Genomic DNA, 27,065 nt, shown 5'->3' with positions numbered 1-27,065 from the left:
AATGGTGGGGAAAGGTGAAAAAAATGGGCAAGAGAGTCCAAAAATAATCAAAATAGAATAATTCATTAAAAAAAATTTAGTTAAAACAAAAAAGTGAAAGATCTCAAGAACTACTTTGTTCATGCTTTTTGATGAAAACACAAGTTGACCAGTTCTATTCATTGTCTGGAGCTAAAGTAAGCTCAGAAATCACAAGAGTTAAGAATTAGACAGGACAATGCAACAATTACAGCTACTGCAAAAGTCACTTTAAATTTGGCAGAGAAACATTACAGCTACTATAAAGGGCCAGGCCCCCATCCCGATGTCCCCAAATTGAGACATGATGGAAAAAATCATATTAGAAAGATCAGCCCTACATCATGGAGACACTGGGAATCAGAGACCCCAAAGTCCGGGGGAAGAGCGTTGTATGTTTTCTTACTGCAGCACAGTACAGCTTGAGAAGTATTGTTGGGCGGGGTGGGAGGAGGTTGGTCTCCGTGTTACCATTTCTAGTGTCGCCGTGTTTCGTAAGTTTGCCAGTCACGAAGATCTGATGCTGAAGCCCTTATTCACCTGGATAGTTCTTTTGACTTCAGTGAGGATACTCATGTGAGTTAGGGCTTCAGGATTGGGCCCCAGGACCAGAATTGCTGAGATGTTACACAGAGGTTCTCCTTTTGTTTGTCCAAAAGCATCAAGGCTGGAAGATTGTGCTCAACGAACAGAGGAGTTTTGCAGACTCCTGAGGTTTGGATCATTTGGATAGGCATTCAAATGTGCATGTTTGTCTGAAAACCACTTTTTTGGGGGGTGGGGTGATTCACCCATCAAATGAAGGTGTCGAACTATCAATAGAAATTGTTGCTTTTAGCAACATCATACTCAGGAGTAAGAATGTTCACAAATTTCCTAAATAATTCCTACCATTTCCATTTTCTGAAAGATACACACACACGCTCACTTTCAAGGTATCTGTATGTCATGCTGTCTGGCACGGCTGACAACTGCGAGTGCCTATCTCAGATGGTCAGAAAATAAGAGCAGACACCTTAAACTCATGGTATCTCATCTATAATTAGATTTCACCAAGCCACTAACAAATGTAAACTCCTGGATCACTACACCAGTCATACCATGAAGTCATAGTCCCTTTAGACTCTCCAGTCTATCTTGCCACCCAGGCAAACTGACCTTTATGATAAAAGGTTACTTCAACCAAAAAAATCGCACCACATCAGGTTTCTCCCAGTCCCAGGAGACCAGTCATCAGCTACATCAGCTGGTATTACAGATCTTATACCAAAAACAATTCTGGCAGCCAGATCTGCAGTAATCTAAAGATTTATTAGCTAAGAAAAAGAAATGAGTTGAGAAACAAAAGCAGGTAAAATATGACAGGTAAATCAGAGTTCATAACTCCAAATGGTGGCAGTGATGTAATCACTGCCAATTTCCCAAAAGTCTTTCAGGAATTACACGAATAATTCTGGGGACCTTTATCTTCTCTTTCAGTTTTTCCACCCTCTCAGAATCCAAACAGTCCAGAGATACTGTAAATAGTGACTCAAAGAAGGATTCTGTATCTTCACACAGAAAGCAAGCTGACCGTGTCTCTACAGACCAGAGCGTAAGGAATGCACATAGACTTTTGATCTCTGACCATGTACATCATGGCCACTTGCTCTGAAATTAGCATTTTCTATTAAAGTCCTTAATTAGCATTTTTCACAGGATTTCTTTGATGGCAAATACCCTTGTAACTAAATTACCTATATAAATGTTTGCTATTACAGTATGATAGGAACAGAAGTGAAAACACCACAAGTAACCTTCCATTAGTTTTCATGACATTTAAATGTCTGAATAGACACAGTAATACATCTAACCATTACTTTGATCTACACAAGTGAATTGACCTCAATACTCTCTATCATGACCTGGTCAGCCAGCACTACACTGCATCTTGAAAAGCTTCTAATATGGTGACCAGTTTTATACGTGTGGGGAAAAAAGATCAGATTGGCAGATATATCAAGGCTTTAAATATGTGTTAAAGAGGCAACTTTCTAATCTGAAATTAACATCCTTAATCAAGCTATGCTTTTTAAAATATTCTCCTATCTGCCATTATTATTATAACCCATTACTGCAATATCTGAGCACCTCAGAATTTTTAGTCTATTTAGCCTTGTAACACCTTTGCAAAGTAGGGAAGTGCTATTATCCCCTTAATAAGTACCAGTATGGTTACAGATGGGATATTGAGGCAGACACTAAGGATGTCTATGCTGCGATTAAAAAAACCTGTGGCATGGCCATGAATGTTCTGAGTCAGCTGACTCAGGCTTATGGGGATATAAAATTGCAGTGCTGACATTTGGGCTCGGGCTGGAGTCCAGGCACTGAGACCGTGCAAGGGGGGAGGTGCCAACACTGCTATTTTTAGCCCTGCAGACAGGGCCACAGGAGCCCGAGTCAGTGACCCAGACTCAGACTCAGAACCACGGGTTTATCGCAGTGTAAACATACCATAAGTCTGTAGTGGAGCAAGGAATTAAACTCCATTTTCCCAAATCCCACACCAGCTGGACTATCCTTCCTTTCCAGTTTAAACCTCACTGTTGTACTCCTGACATTAGGTGTTTGGAACTAGCCATCCAGAGTCATTTACTACACCATCACCAGAAAGACGGACACATTCTTGTGTCCTTAAAGACACCAGGGATCGTACAGCCTTTGTACAGCCCTGATCGTACAGCCCTGCTCCTTTGTAACAAGGCATTTGGAAGGCCACAGCACTAAATATTCCAAACCCTCTGCAGTTATACATACTTGTACAAAATAGGTGTAACACTACACTTGATGTAGTAACATTTCACACCCAGTTTTCACTGATGTGACTACATCTCTGAGCTTTTGCTTCAGTGTTTTGAATTTACCTTGCCATTTTGACAAGAAATTCTGCTTTTCTTTGTCTGCTTTATAGGACCATATCCTGCATTCCTGATGCAGGGAAACTCCATCTGATGGAAGCATCAGGTCTCTGATAAGTGTTCTAAAACTCTAAGATACGATAGTATTTTACATGCTTTTATGTTTCTTTCACCAGCTTTATTACTTGTTTAGGAGTCTGTTCATTTAACAGCATAAGTGTCAGTTTTACTAGTTCTTATACCCTGGCCTTCTTACACCCAGTCTCGTCTTATCTTCCTTCCAAATGCTTGGACGGTCTTTTCTCAAAACATATACATTTTTGAGATGAAGATTAACCACCTTTGTAACTTAACAACACTGTTCCATAGTAGTTATTTTTTGAACAACAATTAATGACAGTTTATGAAATAGCCATCACAAAAGAAAGATGGATTGGCTTGCAAAGGTTCCCTTCCTGATTGTATTAGGCATAGCCCCAAAGTTCTTATCTGTATTGCAATAGCATTGAGAGGTCTGAACTGAGAACAGAGGCCCTAGTAGGGTGACCAGATGTCCCAATTTTATAGGGACTGTCCCGATTTTTCAGTCTCTCTTATATAGGTGCCTATTACCCCCCTCCACCCAGTTCTGATTTTTCACACTTTCACTCTGTAGGTATGGCACTTGGGGCTAAGGTAACCAGAGGGTGAGTCTTTACCCAAAATTTAAATAGACAATGGTTGGGGAATGAAGGCACAGAGACTAAGACTGTCTACACTATGGTGGGGGGGAAATCGATTTAAGTATGTCAACTTTAGCTATGTTATTCACGTAGCTGAAGTTGACATACTTAGATCGACTCACTGTGGTATCTTCACTGAGGTGCATTGACTGCTGATGCTCCCCCGTCGACTCCGCCTGCACCTCTCATGCTGGTGGAGTATAGGAGTTGACGGGAGAGCACTTGGCAGTCAATTTATCGTGTCTAGACTAGACGTGATCAATCAACCACCCCTGGATGGATCGCTGCCCGCCAATCTGGCGGGTAGTATAGACATACCCTAAGTGTCGTCCTGAGTCCTTGTGTGACCTTGGAGACATCAGGTTCAACTTCTGGGTCACCAAAGTTGATTCAAGAAATCCGTGGGAAAGTTACTTTGGTTTGTAATCCCAATTGGGACCTCTGGGAACTAGTGTGATAGAAGTATTGAATTTTGTAATTAAACTTTACCACAGTACAAACACCTATTCAGCTTATTAGCCACTTCTTCCAGCAAAGCTTGGAGCTTTTAGCCTTATTTCCTCATGAAGTATGCAGATGTCATACTAGTAAAATCACATGAAACATTTTTCAGGTCAGCTCAGACTATGATCATTTATATTGCTACAGCAAGATTTCTGGGGGCTGGGGAAGGTGAGAAAATGAGTGAGATTTTTAATGTCTCATTGAAACCCTTTGCAGAACCCTACAATAAAAAAAGTGGAGGTACTTTAAAAAAAGAAATTGATCCCAACAGTGAGTCTCACTCCAATCGAGAAGCTTGGCAGGTTTGAATTGCAAATGGGCAATGGCATAATTTGTATATCTGTTACCCAGTAAACATAAAATTTTTGTCGTTCTTTGGTTTTTGCTTTTTTTTGTGCTCAATCTAACAGCAAAAAACTGAACCCTTTTGATTTTTCACATTACAACAGTTTGCTGTTTCTTAGAAATTCTTTTATCAGGGAGAACAGCTACACAGGATAAAGCATGAATTGCAGAGATGCTATCAGAAGAGCTTTCTTCACATTCTGTACTGAATAATAGTGACTGCTTGGAGCAAAGTGGGAAAAGAACATTTCATTCTTTTATTTTCTTTAGATTTTTTTTAAACCATGGGCTTAGTTCAGAGACCATAAGAAGAAAACAGAGGAAGAAATTGATTTCTTCCTTGTTAATGCAGTTCAGATGATCAGCATAATTACACATCTACAAGTTGACATAATATAAACAAGTTTAGAAAGGATTTGCCTCGAGAGTGCTTGATGCAAGAGTTCACTGCAGCTTTTCCTAAAAACCCTTATGATTTGCAAAGAAAGCGAAAGATATATCAAGACTCCATAAAATAAAACCTCTCTCTGATACAGTGATTTTCAACAGTAGATCTCCAAGAACTTTACAGAGGAAATCAGTAATATTCTACCAGTTTCACAGCAGGAGGAACTAATGTACAGGGAGGGGAAGCAGCTTGCCCAAGATCTCCCAACATGTCAATGGCAGCTCTGGGAATAGTATACACCACCTCTCCCTAAGCCCCCTGTAGATCATATTATTATTATAGCAATATTACCAAGAGGCCCTAACCAAGACTGTAGCCCCACTATGCAAAACATAGTAAGAGAACCCCTGCTCTCAAGATCTTATCATATAAACAGACAAGACAGGGAAAACAGATGAAGTGACTTGCCCAAGGTCACATGGCGCTTCAGAGGTGGCATGAGGACCCAGGTCTTTAGGTTTCCAGGCCAGTGACCTATCAGTTAGATCACACTGTGTCAGTAATCTCAACGTGACAAAAGCATGGATGATCCTAGAAGGGTCCACAGCCAAGAAAGCATCTCACATACCTGTCAAATACAGATGGAAAGAAGTGGTCTTGGCTAGAGTCAAAGGCAGTCGAGTATCCATTAACTCCCTGCTTGTCCACCTGAATAAGAAACAATGGGCCACTCACTCCAGGGGTCAGGTATAAGCTTTGCCTTTTCCTTCAATTGCCTGGCCTGCCAACATTGCCTTATCCTGCCTGAGCTTGGGTTATCTAACCCCAGCCTCAAACACTGGGTACAGTACTCAGTACGGTACAGCTCAGTCAGAGAAGAAAGAGAGAGAGAGAGAGAGAGCACGAGCACAAGAACTGGGCATCACTAGCATATGGAAAGAACAGTGAGCCAGTCCACTGCACTGATCCTCTACCTCCACAAAACCTTAGCTGTGCACTTGACATATAAGGAATAAAGGTCACAATTGGCCTAATAACAGAAGTAGTCAGTTTCTTTACAGTGATACAGAAAGTTGTAACAGGTACAATTCTACACTCAAGAGGTTGAGATTTGGATGTTCTCATCTGAGTCACTCACAATAAATATATTCAAACCCATCTATTTAGTTTTATCCTGTTATTGCTAGATCAGAAGTGATCTAGCCTCATGAAAGATACATTAAAATAACCATGGCCAACTTTAAATAGACAATGCATGTCAATGTGACCCATACAAAATTTTTTTCAAAGAGAGAGAAGTCACTACAGAAAAATATATTCATGACGTTGGCTTGCAGTGACAGACGTCATGTTTCTCTGCATGTTGCAAAGGGCAAATCCTCCAGTACGGCCATGTAAAATGGGAGAGCTACCATAGAAAGAAAAATATTTGCAGCAAGTCAAGTTTTACTATATTAACAGGTGTGGGGAAAAAACAGGAACAATTAATTTACGAAGATTATTTATTTTGTAGCAGACAAATGGCGGTAGATCCCAAGCACAGGCCATGAGAGAATGTAACCCCACCCCACCCCCAAAACAAATCACCTTTGAATACATGGCCATGCAGCCAGCCCCTTTTTCACTGAAACACAGATGCTAAGAGAAACTGTTAGTCAATAGTCAAGTTTCAGATTTGCCACCAGTTCAGCAGTATTTCAGGCCTCTATAAAAGATAACCATATTGTGAACATAAGCTGAACACAGGTTCTCTGCAAAAGTATCATTCATTTTCACCAAAGATGGGCAGAAAATATCTTCTCATTAATATAAAGATCCCAGGGCACCTTTTAAAGGGGTATGGACAGGCCCAGTGCCCTGGTTACTTTCTACTTCTCCAATAAAAGTATTTCTTTTGGGTACAAAATTAGGCCCTGCTCTCCAACGGCTATCAAATTATGTTTAAAGGACTGCAAGGATCTATGGCAGTGGAGGTCCACAGAATAGAAGGAGACAATAAGTGAGTGGGAGGTATTGGAGAGAGGGGGAGGAAAAAACCAACAACCTAGGACCTAATCTAAGATTGCTAAGTCAAAAAGGGTGCCGTCTTATTGACTTCATTGGACTTTGGATCAGGTCCTTAAATCTAGCTTTGCTACAGAGACCCCACATGAGTGGGATCGCATAGTGTCAGGTGTTCGGCAAACACAGTAAGAGGCAGCCCCTGCTCCCAAAGAGCTTACAATCTAAACCAACTAGACAGAAGACAGGGCAGGAAATAGGCACAGAGAATAAAAACAGTTACTCACCTCTTGTAACTTTTCTTCGAGATGTGTTGTTCACGTCCATTCTAATTAGGTGTGTGCACGCCACATGCACAGTTGTCAGAAAGCTTTTCCCCTCGCAGTGCCCACCAGCTGTCTATGGGGGGTGGTCCGGAGACAGAAGTGCCCGCAATAGCCTCATCTGGGGAGGACGACAAGGAGGGTGACAAGGGAATAGGGTCCTCCTGTCCCTTCTGCTCATCAGGAACCTCCTGTCCTGTCTTGCTGGCTGGACCAGGCAGACCAGGGTCCTGCTCAGTAACCGGAGTTGGAGTTGGTTCTGTGGGGTGATGGTAGGGGCACAGCGTCTCCTCAGCACCCCTAGGAGTGGGGCAACTGGAGGAAGCCTCCAGCATCTGCGGGTCAGAGGTGGCTGATCAGGAGCCTTTAGACTGGGTGCCCTGTGCTTGGTGGTTCACTCATGGGGTCAAAAATGGCCACAGAGCTGTCCCTTGCCACTGCACAGGCCACGGCCCTGCCACCACCTCAGAGCATCCATGGTGCAACCGGTGCTGACTCTGCTCTGAGTATCTAGATCCTGCCTCCGAGTCCAAAGACTGGGATCGGTACCGCGAAGGCCAGGGCGGTGCCAAGTGGAGCTGATCTAGTGAGCGGCGCTATGCAGGGGAGCGATGTCTTGACACCTGAAAATGGTGCTGAGAGGCTGGAGTGAGGTGCCATGACCTAGAGCTGCATGGGGTCACTGAGCAGCACCGGGACCGGTGCCAGGAATGGGACCTGCTGTGTGACAGGGATTGATGCGTGGATCAGCGTCGGAAGCGGGAATGCTGGTGCAACTTAGACCAGTGCCGCGAGTCCATCAGCGGTGCTGAGGGCCAGAGCATCGCCGGTTTGCCTTAGGACAGTGCCACTCAATGGCACAAAGGGTGGGTGACCTCAGCATTGTCATGGTGATGAGGTCGCTCGTGGCCTCAAAAGGTGTCTGGGGTGGATAGCAGTTCCACCTCCTCGATTACCTGGGCCAGGGAGTCCAATGGCACTGGATTTGACAGTCCCCCTTGTGGGGATTAAGCTGATGGCGCCATCACCGCAGACTTCTGCGCTGGGTGCTCTTCACAAGGATGCACCCCATTGGCGGCTTCTTGGTTCCAGTGCCACTTCTGTGCTGGCAAGTGGGAGCGGTGCCGGGTCGATCCCACCAGTTTCGGCGCCAGGGAGCGGCGGTGCTGTGGGTGTCTGCCAGCGTCCTTCTGTGGTGCCCCTTCCACTACTGTCACTGGGGCACTATGCACTGATGAACTCGGCACCAGGTCTTGCTGCATCAGCAGAGGCTGAGGTCTGAATGCTGCCTCCATAAGAAGCTGCTTGAGGCGAAAGTCTGGCTAATTTTTGGTTCTGGGGTGAAACCCCTTACAAATCCTGCGCCGTTCGGCTTGGTGAGCATCCCCAGACACTTCAGATAATTGTCATGGGGGTCACCCATTGGCCTGGGCTTGCTGTAGGACTTGAAGCCCTGGGATTTGGGCATGAAAGCCCTTCCAAGAGGAAAGGGGTTGGGATGGAGGAGAAACCCCCCAGCCCAACTGCTAACTACTAACAAACGAAAACTTACTAATATATATAGAGAACAAATGAAGAAAGCTAGGGAAACATGGTAGAACTTGCTAAGCAAGATGCCACAGTTCTAACGATCGTCACTGGCAGTAAGAAGGAACTGAGGTGCTACCAGGTTGGCAGAATCATATAATTGAGCACCATGAAGGCACCACTCAAGGGGGCTCCACAGTTGACCTGACAGGTGCTGCTAGGGGAATAACTTTCCAATGACTGTGCACGTGGCACGCGCACACATCTAACTGGAATTGATATGAGCAATCCCTCGAAGAAGCGGCGAAGTGACTTGCCCAAGGTAAAACAGTAGGTCTGTGACAGAGCCAGGAATATTACCCAGACTTTCCAATCCCCAGATCACTATCTTGTCCACTAGACCATGCTTCCAAAGCAGATGTTCCAAGAGGTTGGGGGTGGGAAGAGAGGGTGAAGGGATGTGAAAATGTGACAAATATTCAAATCAAAATTCAATTTTAAATTCAAATAGACCTTTTCATAGGCAGTTCTTACCCTTCCCTCTCCACTTCCACGATTTCATCTATGCAACATACTGCACTCATTTTCTGTTCTCATTCAAATTCACTTGCACTTAGGACAGGCTTTTAAGTAGGTTTACTACTGAAGATGATAAACTTCCATTTGATGTCTGTTAGTTAAATGTGTGTAACAGAGAGAGTACAAGAAACGTTCACATTGAAAAAAGTCATTTTATTTGGCTAAGGAAAGAAAGTTGATGCTATTTTTGCAGTATAGCATTTCCTTTACCTGGTAGATCCACCGTTATGCCTGTCTCTTCCATTAGCTTCAGCGTATTCCAGGATTGTGGACTACAAAGAGTTATGCAAATGTTAACGGTCCCAGAATTCCTAGCTTGTATTACATTTGTGCAAGAAATTAATGCTATTTACATTAGCTAATACAGCTAATAAAGGCTAGAGACTCTCCTCTTTCAAGACACATACTTCTAGCAGTGTCAGTTCAAGAAAGGTATCCTACTGGTATAATGTTTTCCACTTTCAGAAGCATCTGGTAGTTGCCACTGCCCTAGACTAAGTGACCAAATGGACCATTGGTCTGCTGATGCAATAAGATCTGAAGTCAGATAAATGCAGGAGGGGCAAAGCACACATTTTCCAGGAATGATGCCAACTCAGTATTAATTGTTTGGCACAAACTTGAGGTTTTCCTTTCTGACATACGGTTTTTTAAAAAACCATGGAATCCAGTGAATAATTATATTAAAATAAATGGGTAATCATTGGTATTTTATACACAATCTAGAACAATTTCAGATACATTCATTTGTTACGTACATATCACTTCCCATTTTCCCCACCCCACTTTCTCTGTGTGGTGGTTTTCACAAACAATAGAGATGCTTTACACTTGAGATAAGACCCAACAAAAATGTTTGCTTGACAGATAAGCATAACACTGAATTATTGAGCTGCTAGGACATTTTCATTGCACTTCCACCTTAGAAAAGCAATGCCAAGTGCAGGGCAAATACTCCTCCTGATGGATCATGTTCAGAGCTCTATAGCCTGAAGACAAAACTAGCTCAGAAATAGCTCAGTAAACCAAACGCACTGATGCTTTCCAGAAGGAAAAGTGTAGTAGACTAAATAAGAATCAGGCAAAATGAAACAAACACGGGGAGTCAGTCAAAGCCATTAAAATTCTTTTCACGTTTTCCCCAGAAAACCATCAATTGATCCCTTCAAGCTAGCCTAGAACATGACCCTCAGTGAACAATTCAGTAAACCTTGGCCAAGGTTCAAGTTTATTATTAATAATTTGTATTGTACGTAGGGACCCCGCTTATACACAGAAAAATAAGATCATTGCTCTAAAAAAGCTTGCAAACAAAAAAACACACAGGTTGTCACTACTTCCTGGTGGCCAAGGTGATCCATTTACCCCATAACATGGCAGCAGAGGGGAGGACAGGAAGCCACACAAGGAATAGTTCTTAAGAGCAGTGCCTCTGTTTTTATTTCACCACCCCAGAAATTCATTTACTTTTAGACCCTCTTCCCCATAACAGTTTTGTACAGGGAAAATCTTTAAAGGGAAGGAAGCCTCAGTCTGTACCAAAACTTCATACCTCCTTTTCCAAGGCATTACTTCTCCTCACATAGTATCTTTAAAGAGTTCCCCTCTCTAAAGCGGATTACTCCAGCATACCTTCAGCAGCATACACGCTCTTTTGAGGTTGGCACTGGAACTGTAATATAGATTCATTCTCATACGTAGTAGGTTTTATGAATAGACACTTGGAGCCAGCTGGACTGAAGCTTAGTTCTAATCCATGGGGTACTCTAACTCCCTACAGCTGCTTCTTGTTAGGTTTATTGGATTTTCCCTGTCTTTTCCCCTCCATTAGAAGTTTACTCACACGTGAATACAACAGATAGATGGTGGGGGGGAGCACAAGGTCATAGTGAGACACAAATAAGTGTAATGATAAATAGTGATCACAGCACATCATCTGCCTAGCAAAATATGTAATGAAACCCAAAGACAGACAAGCTGTGTGGGCTCTCAAACAATGTCAGCTTTATACGCATGCAGTTGTACTGTTCCAGGGGTCTTGCACCAAATGCACATATCCCTCATGCCAGCCACATCCATCCCTGTGACCCAGATCCACAAAGGGACTTAGACACTGCAATACTGAGCATTGTGTGCAACTTTTAGGCACCATGAAAAAAATCCCAGGAATCACTTTACTCTACAAAGCAAGTTAACAGTGTAGGGTCCCTATACAATGAATGGAGAGAAATTGGTACCTTAGACCGTGATCCACAAAAGCTAGCCCACTAGGTGACAGTCGTCTAAGCAAAACAAAAAGCAACCTAAGCGTTTCATTGAGGGACAAAGAGCACCTCACCCATTCTGCAACATCTAGAATCCATTCAGAGACCATTGGGAAGAATCGTTGAGCCAGATCCCTCAGCTGGTGTAAATAGGTGTCATTCCCTTGAAGTTAGTGGGGATACGCTAAAGAATCTGGCCCCATTATATATAAAGCTGCAGTATAAGGAAACGATCACACACCATGTCCATGATCTAGTACTGTGTTGGATCTACAATTGCACTGAGACGTGGCCCTCACACTCACGTAAGAGGGAAAGAAAATCAAACACAGCTTAAGAGATAAAACACCTCCAAAAAAAGTCTCCAGAATTGAGACTCTGGGAAGCCAGATTCAACTAAATGGTTAAAACTGGAGTATACATCCCTAGTGACATGAAATAATCAACCCATCTATGTTGTCTGTCAAGTAGTAAGTACTATAAGTAGTGACAGTAACTAGAGCTTTTATAGTGAGCCAAATCCCATGTATTTTTCTCCTCTCTTGTCTCTGCCTAGATTTTCCATCGGTGGTTCTTATTTCTGCATTTATGTTTAGCATTTTAAAAGGTCTGATCCAGGGATGTGCTGAGTACTTGCAGCTCCCACCAATTGCCATGGGAGCTGCAGCTGCTCGGAACATCAAAACCAGGTATTAAAAAGGAGCAAGGTGCTACTGAGGTCTTTTCGGTGAGTATGATGATCAGGCTAGTATTTCTGAATGCAGGGAATCAGGGAGGCAGGTATTGCTCCCTTATTCTCAAGGTACCATAGCCCTAATGCAAGTTAGGCCAGTCTAAGTGAACTGATATAGTGGAGGAGTTCTCTAAGCATCCCCTTCCTCCTTCCATTCCAGAACATGCTCCCCGTAACAGAGGAGCTGGCATAAGAGCCTCTGGTTTTACCCCAGTGGAATATTCCCTTCTACCAGGAGGGTACACAAATTTTAGCCAATCTACTGTATATTAGATAGGACTATATGAAACTTGACTTTCAATTTACAACAATAATAATGGACACCCCTCCAATGCCATGGCACTCTTTTGGTACAAGTTTAAATTCACACTGGGAAATAGTAGCATATGATCTATTCAAATAGATGTCCCCAGCAACTATATGTTACCTACAGAAAATCAACCATAATCACAGGATCCCTGAAACAAACCCCTTATTGTAACTCCTATAAAACACCTCTAACAGAGGTCACACATTGAGAAGTTAACACGTTACACAGAGCACATTGCTTACTTAAAGCTTGGTTGCACATTCATCTATTGTTTTCAAGCCAATAACACATGCTCCTGGAACATATCAGGCTAACCATAGCCATGAAACCATGCATAAGTTCAAGTTTAGGTTATTTAGATCTCTTACGCCCAAGGTGAATGGAGATAATGTTTCCAGAAAGACTCCAGTGATCTTTTAATGAAGATTGTCCCGTTATGTAGAATAATTAGATCACAGTCCTTAGGAAAAGTCATATTTGCATAAAAGTCTGATTAAAACCAGTAAATCTCCTCTAAATGCTAAATCTGATATTTCTAAGTTCAGTAGAGTTTTGTGTTTTACATTGGTGACCCCCATAATTAGCTCATCTGTCTTTTAGCCCTCCTGATCTTAGTTAGGAGACATTCATTCCAGGAAGTTAACACTGCATAGAGCAAGCCTTCTTATGGAAGTGCCTGTAGGGAAACAGCCTGGAGGAGGAAACTTACAAGAATCAACTCACAGAGTTCCCCCTGAAATCATATCTTCCCTCAGCCTTCGTTTGGTTAGGCTAAACACGGCATATCCTATACAGACTACCTGGTGTAAAGAGCCTGTGACAGCAATCTGTATTTTTTTCTGGCTAGTTTAAAGCCAACCATACCCTGGACACAACTCCCCACAAAACAGCACCTTCTTCTAGTGCCAGTCCTAGGACTCAGGGCTTAGGAGCTCCCCACAAGCAGTGCCCTGCCAGTTCCAACTGCGTGCTCACAGAATGGATCTTTACCCACCGCCTTTGTGCGCTGAGCACAGGGTTAATTGAGAAACCCGGTGTGGCCATCGTACCTCTTTGTATCAGTGTTTAACCAGATGGATCAAGTGCTTCAGTCTAACAGAGAGCTCGGTTATCCTTGTTGTCAAGGCCAACTCAACCGCTCAGAATATTATAGAACAGTGTCACTGTGACATCAGAGCTAACTCTACCAGAGACTGAGATTCGAAAGCCCAAGAGTTCTGTTATGACCATCTCCTCTAACCATCTGCCTAGTATATGTGATAGGATTTCACCCAGTTAATTTGCATGCTGCTATTACATGGGCTGGAGTGAGAGGAACTGCACGTGTCAAGAGTTCTCATTGGTAGATGACTGCATCATCGTATACAGACTAACAGTGCCCCAAATCAGCTCCAGGTCCCTAGGTGGGTAGCTATAGGTTAGAGCTGGGCAAAACTGATTTTTTGGGTCACTGGTAGATCTGGAAAATTAAAAAAATTAAGATATATTGGTTTGAGTCAAGCCAAAAATGTCAGTGACTCAACAAATTCTGTTTTTGGTCAAAATCATTGGTAGCAAGAGAGAAAACAATTCCGTAGCATGGTGGTTAGGGGCACTCGCTTAGGAGGAGGGAGACTCAAATACCTGCCCCATATCTGACAGAAAGGAGATCTGAAGCACAGGTTCCCCATATCCCACGAGTGCTCTAACCAATAAGCTAACAGTTATAAGGGGACCATAGTCACCACTCCTCGTCCTTTGGCTATTTTGTGAATGGTGCCAATTTGTGTCAAGTTCATGAATAGTTTCAAGAAAACTAAAATGATAGGTTTTTGACAAACTCTTCATGCAGACCTTCAGAGCTGCAATCCAGACCTCTGCCACTTGAGCTGATGCAGCAGCTGGTAGCACTGGTATTAGGCTGTTATCCTCTCTGTCAGTGGTTCCCAAACTTGTTTTGCCACTTGTGCAAGGAAAGCCCCTGGCAGACCGGGCTGGTTTGTTTACCTGCCGCGTCCGCAGGTCCGGCCGATCGCAGCTCCCGCTGGCCACGGTTCGCCACTCCAGGCCAATGGGAGCTGTGGGAAGCAGCGGCCAGTACGTCCCTCGGCCCGCACCACTTCCAGCAGCTCCCATTGGCCCAGAGCAGCGAACTGCAGCCAGTGGGAGCCACGATTGGCCAAACCTGCGGACGCAACAAGTAAACAAACTGGCCTGGCCCGCCAGGGTCTTTCCCTGCACAAGCGGCAGAACAAGTTTGGGAACCACTGCTCTATGTGGACCAGTTACTAGACTGGGGAGAAATAGACGCACACTTTGTCAGTGGGTTTTGTAGATATTTGCTGACAGCAGAGGAATGTAGAGACTCAGGATGCCTGGGTTCAACTCCAGGTTCTTTATGGCACTGTGTAGACCCTTCATCAGCCTTCACAGCCCATCTGGAGCTAGTTGTCGGCACTGTGTTGCTAAAGAAGTGATGCCTCTGAGACTCTCTACCTCTATGGGAGGAGTCTTTACACTACACAGGTTTCCCCTTCAGTGGGTCTGAGGAAAGGGAGACAGAACAGAGATGCCACCTACCTCTCACCCCATGCACAGGTATCGGGGGTAGCTATGTTAGTCTGTATCCACAAAAATAATAAGGAGCCCAGTGGCACCTTAAAGATGCCCAAATAAATCTGTTAGTCTTTAAGGTGCCACTGGACTCCTTGTTGTTCCCATGCACAGGGAAATTCATGTGAATGACCTCTTCTGTACAAGCATCACAGGGAGGAAACAGTCAGGCTCATGTTATTTATGGGCTATTTATTCTATGGAACTCGTGTCTGAACTCTTCTAGTATTTTCGTTGGTTAGTTTAAAAGCCAGACAACCACATCCCAGACACAGCTTCCAAAGAGGATCCACTACTATGGTCTGATGAGCCAATACTTCCTTTTCAGTTGAGCAACTGGAAGGGAAATACACCTATGTTCGCCTGATAATAGTGTTCTGTGCAAAATTTTCTCACTCAGGTACTTCAGGGCAACTTTGGTAGCACCGGTAAAAGATAGAAACGAAGGGTTTTGATAGAGACTTTGAACCTGCATTATTTAAATTCAGTTATAGACTCAGGACTCTAAGGAACCTCGAGAGGTCATCTAGTCCAGTCCCCTGCACTCATGGCAGGACTCTAAGAAATAAATATTCTACTTTTCTAACCTTATGTATTTTGGTTGGCCAGCAATGATCCCATCTTTTACTGACAGATTAATGGAAACCACCAAAACAAAGAAGAGGAATGTCAAATTACCATTCAGACACCATGCAGGGAAAAGGTCAGCACAATGAAAGCATGCTACAAAAATTCACAGAACAGGCAAGACATTACAATTATGATTTTTCCTTCTCTTTAACAAGACTGTAATGAGAACTAAAAGTGCCAGTGAAATTTATCATTGAGAGAGAGATTTAACAGGCACAAATGTATCCCAGACTTATTACACTTAATGCCCTTCTGTCAGAAATGGAGTTCTATCATCAATAGTATGCCGAAATTAAGGAATAAACAGAAGAACCGCTCCTGCTAAAAGGAATGTCACCTCTTAGTGGAGGTGGTGAAAACACAACACGGTATTTTTAAGCTCCCCTTCAAACAAGTGATGTGTTTTAATAAAACATGCACGTTGATTGTCCAACTACCCTGTTCCCATCTTGACTCGTAGAGAGTCAGAACCCATTATTCACTCCCCAGCTCTGAAGGGGGGTAAGAGAGATTCAATATTTTAAACCTGAAAATAGAGCTTAGCAAGCTGGTCATGGAGTGCCTGGTGGGCCACTGTTCAGCACCTTGTATATTCATATTAACACGGGATAACTATATATTATGTATCAAAATGCTACCAACTCAGTGTTAATTTTTTCTTCTTAACCCTATATTCTGCACTCATATAAAAGACCACACAAGAGACAAGGCAATAGTGAATTGGACTGTTGAGTTAGAATGACTAACAGTCATTTTGCATGGTGTATGCACAACCTGTCAGGGTAGTAGGAAATAATTTACATTGTATTTTTCTACCAACCTTCTTAGCAATCCAAGCAGAAGAGAGGCCAAGAACTGGCCTTTCTGTAGAGACTGGACTGCCCCTACAGATTTTGTTGAAGCCCCTCCAGGAAAAAATGGGACCTGGCAATTTCAGCTCAGGTCTCTAATGCACATGGTGCAGCATGTAGTTATGAATCAATGGTGTACGTCCCTGACCTTTCATCAAAGCTGGGTATGAATTTCTTGTTTCTAATGGCACCGTTATCTCTAGCTTGCTTGCTAGCATATATATACCTGCCCCTGGAAATTTCCACTACATGCATCTGAGGAAGTGGGTATTCACCCACAAAAGCTCATGCTCCAAAACGTCTGTTAGTCTATAAGGTGCCACAGAATTCTTTGCTGCTTTTACAGATCCAGACTAACACGGCTACCCCTCTGATACTTGTTTCTAATGGAACATCTGTGAACTATTAGGCTAGCACAAGTTTGTGGACACAGAGTGTAGTTCGGTCTCCATGTCCATTCAACTCTTGAGCTCATATTACAAAGAAAGATGTCAGCTAGTTGCCAGATGTGATACATGTCACATGATAGCCAAAGGGAACACAGCAAGTTATTTCAGAAAAGCCACTGATCAGCATAGGATATTTACAACTTCTTGTAAATGTCTCATAGCCAAGTGGTCAGGGCACTCACTAAAGAGATGGCAGATCCCTAGTCAAATCTCTTCTCTCCCTTAGGTGGGGGGGAAATTGAACTGGGGATTGCCACATTCCAGGTGAGTACCCTAACCACTAGGCTAAAAGTTAAGGGAGATTCTCCTGGTCCCAAACCTTGACCCCTCCAGGCTTCTTGCCTAACACCAGGCGAGGGTTCACAGCTGACAATCCCTAGCAAAGACGGGTATTTCTCTGCAGCCCAGACTTAGATTTTGAACTCCCCTGAAAGTGGGAGTTGGACACATCCCATCTCTTCGGCTTCCCCTATTGGCTAGTTTAAGAAGGGAGCTACCTTGCATGCTGACTTTTGTGAAACTCATTCTTAAATGCCAGGCTTCCTCCATTTATTGTATAGGAAGCATGAGAACCTAACTCAGGCTTTGTGAATCCCACTGATTTGTCTTAGTGACTAAAAGTTAGGCATTTTGTTGCTGAGCAGCACAACACTGATTTCCTTTGTAAATCTAGCCTTCACTGTACTACAGGGGTCGGCAACTTATGGCACGTGGTTTTGATGGCACGCGGGGCACTCTGAGCCACTCAGCCCGCCGTCTCTCTGGAGTTCCTGCCACTGATCCCACTCAGCACCCGCTGCTGGCCTGAGGGAAGGAACCCCAGGCTGGCAGTGGGCTGAGACCCTTGCTGGCAGGAACCAGTAGCTGAAACCTTAGAGGGGGGCTAGTGGAGATGCTCAGCCCACCCCTGAAACGCCAGAGCTGGGTGGGCTGACCAGCTCAGTCCGCTGCCGCTCTGGCATTCTGGCTGCTGGCCTCTTACCAGCCGGAGTCCCCGCTGCAGCCCCACTCACCTTGCTTCCAGCGCAGGCCCCCCTGCCACACAGGGTCCAGGCTTCCAGCCCTGCTCAGCCCTACCAGTCACCAGCTCCACTCACCTCAGCTGCCAATATGGGGTTCCAGCCGCTGACCTCCTGCCAGCTGGTTATCAACTGATCACTCAGAAGCCTGTGTGCAGCTTAAAGTATCTAAATACATGCCACCAGACATAGATTCATAGATTCATAGACTCTAGGACTGGAAGGGACCTCGAGAGGTCATCGAGTTCAGTCCTCTGCCCTCATGGCAGGACCAAAAACTGTCTAGACCATCCCTGATAGACATTTATCTAACCTACTCTTAAATATCTCCAGATATGGAGATTCCACAGCCTCCCTAGGCAATTTATTCCAGGTGTTTAACTACCCTGACAGTCAGGAACTTTTTCCTAATGTCCAACCTAAATCTTCCTTGCTGCAGTTTGAGCCCATTGCTTCTTGTTCTATCATTAGAGGCTAAGGTGAACAAGTTTTCTCCCTCCTCCTGATGACACCCTTTTAGATACCTGAAAACTGCTATCATGTCCACTCTCAGTCTTCTCTTTTCCAAACTAAATAAATCCAATTCTTTCAGCCTTCCTTTAAAGGTCTTGAGAACATGACCTTTAATCATTCTTGTTGCTTTTCTCTGGACCCTCTCCAATTTCGCCACATCTTTCTTGAAATGCGGTGCCCAGAACTGGACACAATACTCCAGTTGAGGCCTAACCAGCGCAGAGTAGAGCGGAAGAATGACTTCTCATGTCTTGTTTACAACACACCTGTTAATGCATCCCAGAATCGCGTTTGCTTTCTTTGCAACAGTATCACACTGTTGACTCATATTTAGCTTGTGGTCCACTATGACCCCTAGATCTCTTTCTGCCATACTCCTTCCTAGACAGTCTCTTCCCATTCTGTATGTGTGAAACTGGTTGTTCCTTCCTAAGTGGAGCACTTTGCATTTGTCTTTATTGAACTTCATCTGGTTTACCTCAGATTATTTCTCCAATTTGTCCAGATCATTTTGAATTTTGACCCTGTCCTCCAAAGCAGTTGCAATCCCTCCCAGTTTGGTATTGTCTGCAAACTTAATAAGCGTACTTTCTATGTCAACATCTAAGTCTTTGATGAAGATATTGAACAGAGCCGGTCCCAAAACAGACCCTTGCGGAACCCCACTTTTTATACCTTTCCAGCAGGATTGGGAGCCATTAATAACTAATCTCTGAGTACGGTTATCCAGCCAGTTATGCACCCACCTTATAGTAGCCCCATCTAAATTGTATTTGCCTAGTTTATCAATAAGGATATCATGCGAGACCATATCAAATGCCTTACTAAAGTCTAGGTATACCACATCCACCACTTCTCCCTTATCCACAAGGCTCATTATCCTATCAAAGAAAGCTATCAGATTGGTTTGACACAATTTGTTCTTTACAAATCCATGCTGGCTATTCCCTATCACCTTACCACCTTCCAAGTGTTTGCAGATGATGATTTCTTTAATTACTTGCTCCATTATCTTCCCTGGCACAGAAGTTAAACTAACTGGTCTGTAGTTTCCTGAGTTGTTTTAATTTCCCTTGGACATTGGAAAACTCAGCAAGGAAAAGCAAGGGCAAGGATCACACTAAACTAATAAGATCTGCATTTTAATTTAATTTTAAATAAGCTTCTGAAACATTTTGAAAACCTTGTTTACTTTACATATAACAGTAGTTTGGTTATAGATTATAGACTTTTAGAAAGACCTTCTAAAAAATGTTAAAATGTATTACCGGCATGCGAAGCCTTAAATTAGAGTGTATACATGAAGACTTGGCACACCACTATAGTACTTTTATTAGGAACAGATGTACACTGAAACCCCAGACATGCAGCAACTCCAGCTGTTTAGAAGTTTGGTTGCCTGTCCCCAGTAGCATATTTACTAGATCACATCAATTAAATGCACACATTATGGCGTAACATTTTAAACAATTGCAGCTAGACAACAGAGATTATCATTCAAATACACATACAAACCCAGGGAGTTCCCTAGCATGACTTACTGGTAAGTCAGCCATTTCATTTAGTTTGTCATTCAAATATTTGTTCAGTGAAGAACCAAGGGAGCCAATTAGGGGGAGCAGGGGAGGGCAGAAGCCCTTCCCCCCCCCCCCCGCACACACACCCACCAAGTTTCATACAGGAGGTGCAAGCTCTCAAGTGGAGCTCTTACCTACAGCACAGCATTACCGTGAAATGTAAGTTCTGCAGCAGAGAAGTGCCCCTGGGACATGGAGTCAGTATTTTGTTTAGGGTGATTAAGAGAAGAAGGGCTGGTGATTAAATTAAGGATATGGAAGTTTAGCCTGTAAAAAGAGGAATCCCTCTGTGGAGGGAGGAGGGGCTGTTTTATAGGGAACACAGGGGCAGAGTGGGGGCAGTGTCTCAGAAAAAGATACAGCAAAGCACTGAGCCCAGGTTACATTCCGAAAAGGGAGAGGTTTGGGGGCATTGGTGAAAAGAAGGAGTCAAGCCCAGGAAAGGGCTAGCAGTGTATAAAGAAGTTCCCACTCTACTTGTGGTACATATGTGGCCCTGTCACCATGTTATCTGAGGCTGTGCCTCACAATGTCTAACCTATTTCTCTGCCCAGCTCCTCGATGAGTTAGAGCAATGCCGTTATCCCCATTGTACAGATGGAAAACTGAGGCACACACAGACTAAGGGTCAGATTTTCAAAGCCACTTAGAAGGTTGATGCTTTGTAAACCCCACTAGATATCTAGCTGCATCTTTGGGTGCCTAAAAACCTTTGAAATTCTGTCCTTAAAGCACTGGACTGAGGTCAGACAGGAAGTCCATGGGGGAGTAGAACCCAGGTCTTTCAGGGCTAGCTCCCTCTCCAGCAGGCCAGCCATTCTCTTTATTAAATAAAAAAATAAAATAGGACTCTGAAAGATGGGAGCAAAACCAAGGCAACCAGTTCTCTGAGACTCCAGCAAATGGTCCCAGGATAGATGTCATGGTTGACAGCATGAAAAGCAGCACAGAGGTTAGGAAGGATGAAGAATGAGAGTCAGATGAGAGGCAATCACTTAACTCCCAAGGGGTGGCAGATTCTGCCCCAGGCTGGGTTGTACAGCAATGGCTGCTGTGCAATTTTACATTTTAACTGAAAACCATTTTGTTCAGTCATTTTTTGTTCTGCATTTGAGAAAAGGAAGGAATGAGAAAGTGTCATATAGGTATGGGCCTGACTGCTATAAAAAGGCAGTCAGCAGTGAACCAGCTGAGCAGTGAACAGAGAGAGTTTGCCTGGGGAGAGCCCACTGAGGCTTCCAACCCGAGGGCTTCTCTGAGTTGCCGCAACAGCTGAGGAAGCTCTTGGAAGGAAGAAATTATGGAAGGTGAGCATTCAGCTGTTGTAACCTGAATAGGGTTGTGACATGTTTGTCTTCCTTCCACAGGAGAGAAGCGACTTTGTCTGCACAAAGTGCAAGCTGGTTTCCATATTGGAAGAGAAGGTTCGAGGTCTAGAGCAACAAGTATCGTCCCTGCGTTGCATAAGAGAAAATGAAGATTTCCTGGACAGATGTCAGGATATGCTTCTACGGGCACAACGCCTTGAAGAATCAGAGCAGGCTGTGCAGAGGGGAGAGAGGGACAATGAAGAAATTTGGCAGCATGTGACCTCCAGAAGAAGAAAGAGGAGCGTCCATGTACCAGCAGTGGAAATACAGATGAGCAACCGTTTTCATGTTCTTTCCACAGATACTAATGTGGAGAGTGGACTAGATGGTACATCTGAGAGAAGGGAAAAGAAGGACACTCCACCGATTGGAAGGCATGAGATGCACTGTCCTAAGGGTTCCACAACCACCACTCCCAAGAGAAGGAGGAGGGTGGTGGTGGTTGGAGACTCCCTCCTCAGGGGGACTGAGTCATCTATCTGCCACCCTGACCGAGAAAACTGAGAGGTCTGCTGCTTGCCAGAAGCTAGGATACACGATGTGATGGAGAGACTGCCAAGACTCATCAAGCTGTCAGATCGCTACCCCTTCCTGCTTCTCCACGTGGGCACCAATGATACTGCCAAGAATGACCTTGAGTGGATCACTGCAGACTACGTGGCTCTGGGAAGAAGGATAAAGGAGTTTGAGGCACAAGTGGTGTTCTCATCCATCCTCCCTGTGCAGGCAAAAGACCTAGGTAGGGATTGTCGAACTGTGGAAGTCATCGAATGGCTACACAGGAGGTGTCGGAGAGAAGGCTTTGGATTTTTTGACCATGGGATGGTGTTCCAAGAAGGAGGAGTGCTAGGCAGAGACGGGCTCCACCTAATGAAGAGAGGGAAGAGCATCTTTGCAAGCAGGCTGGCTAACCTAGTGAGGAGGGCTTTAAACTAGGTTCATCGGGGGAAGGAGACCAAAGCCCTGAGGTAAGTGGGGAAATGGGATACCGTGAGAAAGCATGAGCAGGAGAGTGCAAGAGGCAGGACTCCTGTCTCAGACCGAAAAAGCAGGACAATCAGCGAGTTATCTTAAGTGCCTGTACACAAATGCAAGAAGCATGGGAAACAAGCAGGGAGAACTGGAAGTCCTGGCACAGTCAAGGAACTATGATGTGATTGGAATAACAGAGCCTTGGTGGGATAACTCACATGACTGGAGCACTGTCATGGATGGATATAAACTGTTCAGGAAGGACAGGCAGGGCAGAAAAGGTGGGGGAGTTGCACTGTATGTAAGAGAGCAGTATGACTGCCCAGAGCTCCAGTATGAAACTGCAGAAAAACCTGAGAGTCTCTGGATTAAGTTTAGAAGTGTGAGCAACAAGGGTGATGTCATGGTGGGAGTCTGCTATAGACCACCAGACCAGGGGGATGACGTGGACGAGGCTTTCTTCCGGCAACTAGCAGAAGTTAGTAGATCGCAGGCCCTGATTCTCATGGGAGACTTTAATCACCCTGATATCTGCTGGGAGAGCTATACAACGGTGCACAGACAAACCAGAAAGTTTTTGGAAAGTGTAGGGGACAATTTCCTGGTGCAAGTGCTGGACAAACTAACTAGAGGCAGAGCTCTTTTTGACCTGCTGCTCCCAAACAGGGAAGAATTAATAGGGGAAGCAAAAGTGGATGGGAACCTGGGAGACAGTGACTATGAGATAGTCAAGTTCAGGATCCTGACACAAAGAAGAAAGGAGAGCAGCAGAATACAGACCCTGGACTTCAGAAAAGCAGACTTTGACTCCCTCAGGGAACTGATGGGCAGGATCTCCTGGGAAAATAACATAACATGAGGGGGAAAGGAGTCCAGGAGAGCTGGCTGTATTTTAAAGAATCCTTATTGAGGTTGCAGGAAAAAAACATCCCGATGTGTAGGAAGAATAGTAAATATGGCAGGCGACCAGCCTGGCTTAACAGTGAAATCCTTGCTGATCTTAAACGCAAAAAAGAAGCTTACAAGAAGTGGAAGATTGGACAAATGACCAGGGAGGAGTATAAAAATATTGCTCAGGCATGCAGGAGTGAAATCAGGAAGGCCAAATCACACTTGGAGTTGCAGCTAGCAAGAGATGTTAAGAGTAACAAGAAGGGTTTCTTCAGGTATGTTAGCAACAAGAAGAAAGTCAAGGAAAGTATGGGCCCCTTACTGAATGAGAGAGGCTATCTAGTGACAGAGGATGTGGAAAAAGCTAATGTACTCAAATGATTTTTTTGCCTCTGTCTTCACAAAGAAGGTCAGCTCCAAGACGACTGCACTGGGCAGCACAGTATAGGGAGAAGGTGACCAGCCCTCTGTGGAGAAAGAAGTGGTTCAGGACTATTTAGAAAAGCTGGACGAGCACAAGTCCATGGGGCTGGATGCGCTGCATCTGAGGGTGCTAAAGGAGTTGGCAGATGTGATTGCAGAGCCATTGGCCATTATCTTTGAAAACTCATGGCGAACGGGGGAGGTACCGGAGGATTGGAAAAAGGCTACTGTAGTGCCCATCTTTAAAAAAGGGAAGGAGGAGGATCCAGGGAACTCACCTCAGTCCCTGGAAAAATCATGGAGCAGGTCCTCAAGATATCAATTCTGAAGCACTTAGAGGAGAGGAAAGTGATCAGGAACAGCCAGCATGGATTCACCAAGGGCAAGTCATGCCTGACTAACCTAATTGCCTTCTATGAGGAGATAACTGGCTCTGTGGATGAGGGGAAAGGAGTGGATGTGTTATTCCTTGACTTGAGCAAAGCTTTTGATACGGTCTCCCATAGTATTCTTGCCAGCAAGTTGAAGTATGGGCTGGATGATTGGACTATAAGGTGGGTACAAAGCTGGCATGATTGTCGGGGTCAACGGGTAGTGGTCAACGGCTCCATGTCTAGTTGGCAGCCGGTTTCAAGTGGAGTGCCCCAAGGGTCAGTCCTGGGGCCAGTTTTGTTCAATATCTTCATTAATGATCTAGAGGATGGAGTGGACTGCACTCTCAGCAAGTTTGCAGATGACACTAAACTTGGAGGAGCGGTATATACGCTGGAGGTAGGGATAGCATACAGAAGGACCAAGACAAATTAGAAGATTGGGCCAAAAGAAACCTGATGAGGTTCAACAAGGACAAGTGCAGAGTCCTGCACTTAGGACGGAAGAATCCCATTCACTGTTACAGGCTAGGAACCAAATGACTAGGAAGCAGTTCTGCAGAAAAGGTCCTAGGGGTTACAGTGGACAAGAAGATGGATATGAGTCAACAGTGTGCCCTTGTTGCCAAGAAGGCTAACGGCATTTTGGGCTGTATAAATAGGGGCATTGCCAGCAGATCGAGGGAAGTGATCATTCCCCTCTATTCAACATTGGTGAGGCCTTATCTGGAGTACTGTGTCTAGTTTTGGGCCCCACACTACAAGGAGGATGTGGAAAACTTGGAAAGAGTCCAGCGGAGAGCAACAAAAATGATTAGGGGGCTGGAGCACATGACTTATGAGGAGAGGCTGAGGGAACTGGAATTGTTTAGTCTGCAGAAGAGAAGAATGAGGGGGGATTTGATAGCTGCTTTCAATTACCTTAAAGGGGGTTCTAAAGAGGATGGAGCTAGACTGTTCTCAGTGGTACCTGATGACAGAGCAAGGAGTAATGGTCTCAAGTTGCAGTGGGGAAGGTTTAGGTTGAATATTAGGAAAAACTTTTTCACTCGGAGAGTGGTGAAGCACTGGAATGGGTTACCTAGGAAGGTGGTGGAATCTCCTTCCTTAGGAGTTTTTAAGGTCAGGCTTGACAAAGCCCTTGCTGGGATGATTTAGTTGGGAATTAGTGAGGGATAGCTCAGTGGTTTGAGCATTGGCCTACTAAACCCCGGGTTGTGAGCTCAATCCTTAAAAGAGGCCATTTAGGGATATAGGGTGAAAATCTGTTGGATGATTTAATTGGGGATTGGTCCTGCTTTGAGTAGAGGGTTGGACTAGATGAGCTCCCTTCCAACCCTGATGTTATATGATTCACTGTAGTGTTGTGTTTAAGAGCCTTCTGGAAAGTAACTGGCCTTTAAACAGAGGTAAAAGCAGTGTTGCCAACTTCAAGGATTTTGTCATGAGTCTCATGATAACTCCTTTCCTTAAAGCCCCAGCTCTTGGAGGCAAGTGGATATGTGATGATTTCAGCCTTCATTCTTAAAGAAAGATGAAGTCTCTAGTCCTCATGGCTGTGGTGAAAGCTTCAAAATATGACCCCAGTGCACCCTAAAGGCTCAGAAAGCAGAAGGCAAATCTCTTACATAATCTCATGATTTTAAAGCCACTCATGATTTTTGGAGAGCCTGATTAATGATTTTTGAACATTTGGGATTGGCAATACTGTGAAAATGACTTGAAAGTGTCAGTTTCACTCCTGTTTAAGGTTAGTTTCTAGTCTATTATTTGTAGCGAGGTAACACCTCTAGACCCCAGGCAGGTGCAGTATAAACTCACAGGGTCTTGTCCTAGTAGGATGTTTCCAAAGTTAAATGATCTATTCCCAGCTTGGTGAACTGCAAAAAAAAGTGATAGAAAGTAATCAAGATTTTTCTACAATTATTTCAGTTGTCCAAGAGTTAGTAACAAAGAATATACATTAAAATTTTAAACCTACCCAGTGTTCTTTAAGTGACTTGACACAAGATGTGTGAACATGTTAGTATTAGAGTTGAGTGGGTCTAATTTTTTAAATCCTCTTTTTTTATATAGGAATTAGATACAGTGCTGCTATCAGCTAATTTCTAAGTTATCTGCAAAAAAAACCCTAGAGTTTTCAGGTGCATAAATAGCCCTTGGAATCACTGTTAAAGTTGCCCCCTCTCCAAAATCTGAAATGGTGTCCCTGTGACAAATCCATTGAGATGTAAATATTCTGCCAGGGGCAGTCCTGTTGGATCAGCAGAAACACACAGTTGTTCCTACACACCCCATAAATATTTAAATTTATTCATCCACTGTAACTGAAAAACTAGAGTTACTGACAGGCAGGTGAGCTCAAGAAGTGTGCTGACATTCTACTGCATGGTAACCATGGTAACTAGTGGTACCATGTCCTACTGCCAACCTGTTATGCTTACTTACCTCTACTCTTACTGTACTTCCTTCTGAGTGATCCTGTGTCAGTGACTTCAAGTCCCTGAGACTGTTTGGGGTTTCCCTCCTCTCCCCCTAGATATTCTATGCTGCTCAAGTTCTAAATGCAAATGAAAGAAGAAAGCAAACTATTCCAGAGCAGATAAGTATTCACCAGCAAAGCAGTGTAGGATATTTAAAGCAAATGTTAGAAAGGGTTCTGTGCAACTGAAGGCCACTTTCCCCTATAAGAAATAATGTTTATTTCTCCATTTATTATTTTTCCAGTGTAATCACTAAGCCAGTCTTTGAATGGGACAAGTCTTCTGTTAGACAGTAATCCTCAAACTCTTC

The sequence above is a fragment of the Gopherus evgoodei genome, chromosome 6, assembly GCF_007399415.2.
Source record: "Gopherus evgoodei ecotype Sinaloan lineage chromosome 6, rGopEvg1_v1.p, whole genome shotgun sequence".
Taxonomy (NCBI): Eukaryota; Metazoa; Chordata; order Testudines; family Testudinidae; genus Gopherus; species Gopherus evgoodei.
The sequence above is the reverse complement of the archived record's forward strand: the minus strand, read 5'-3'. Positions refer to the sequence as shown.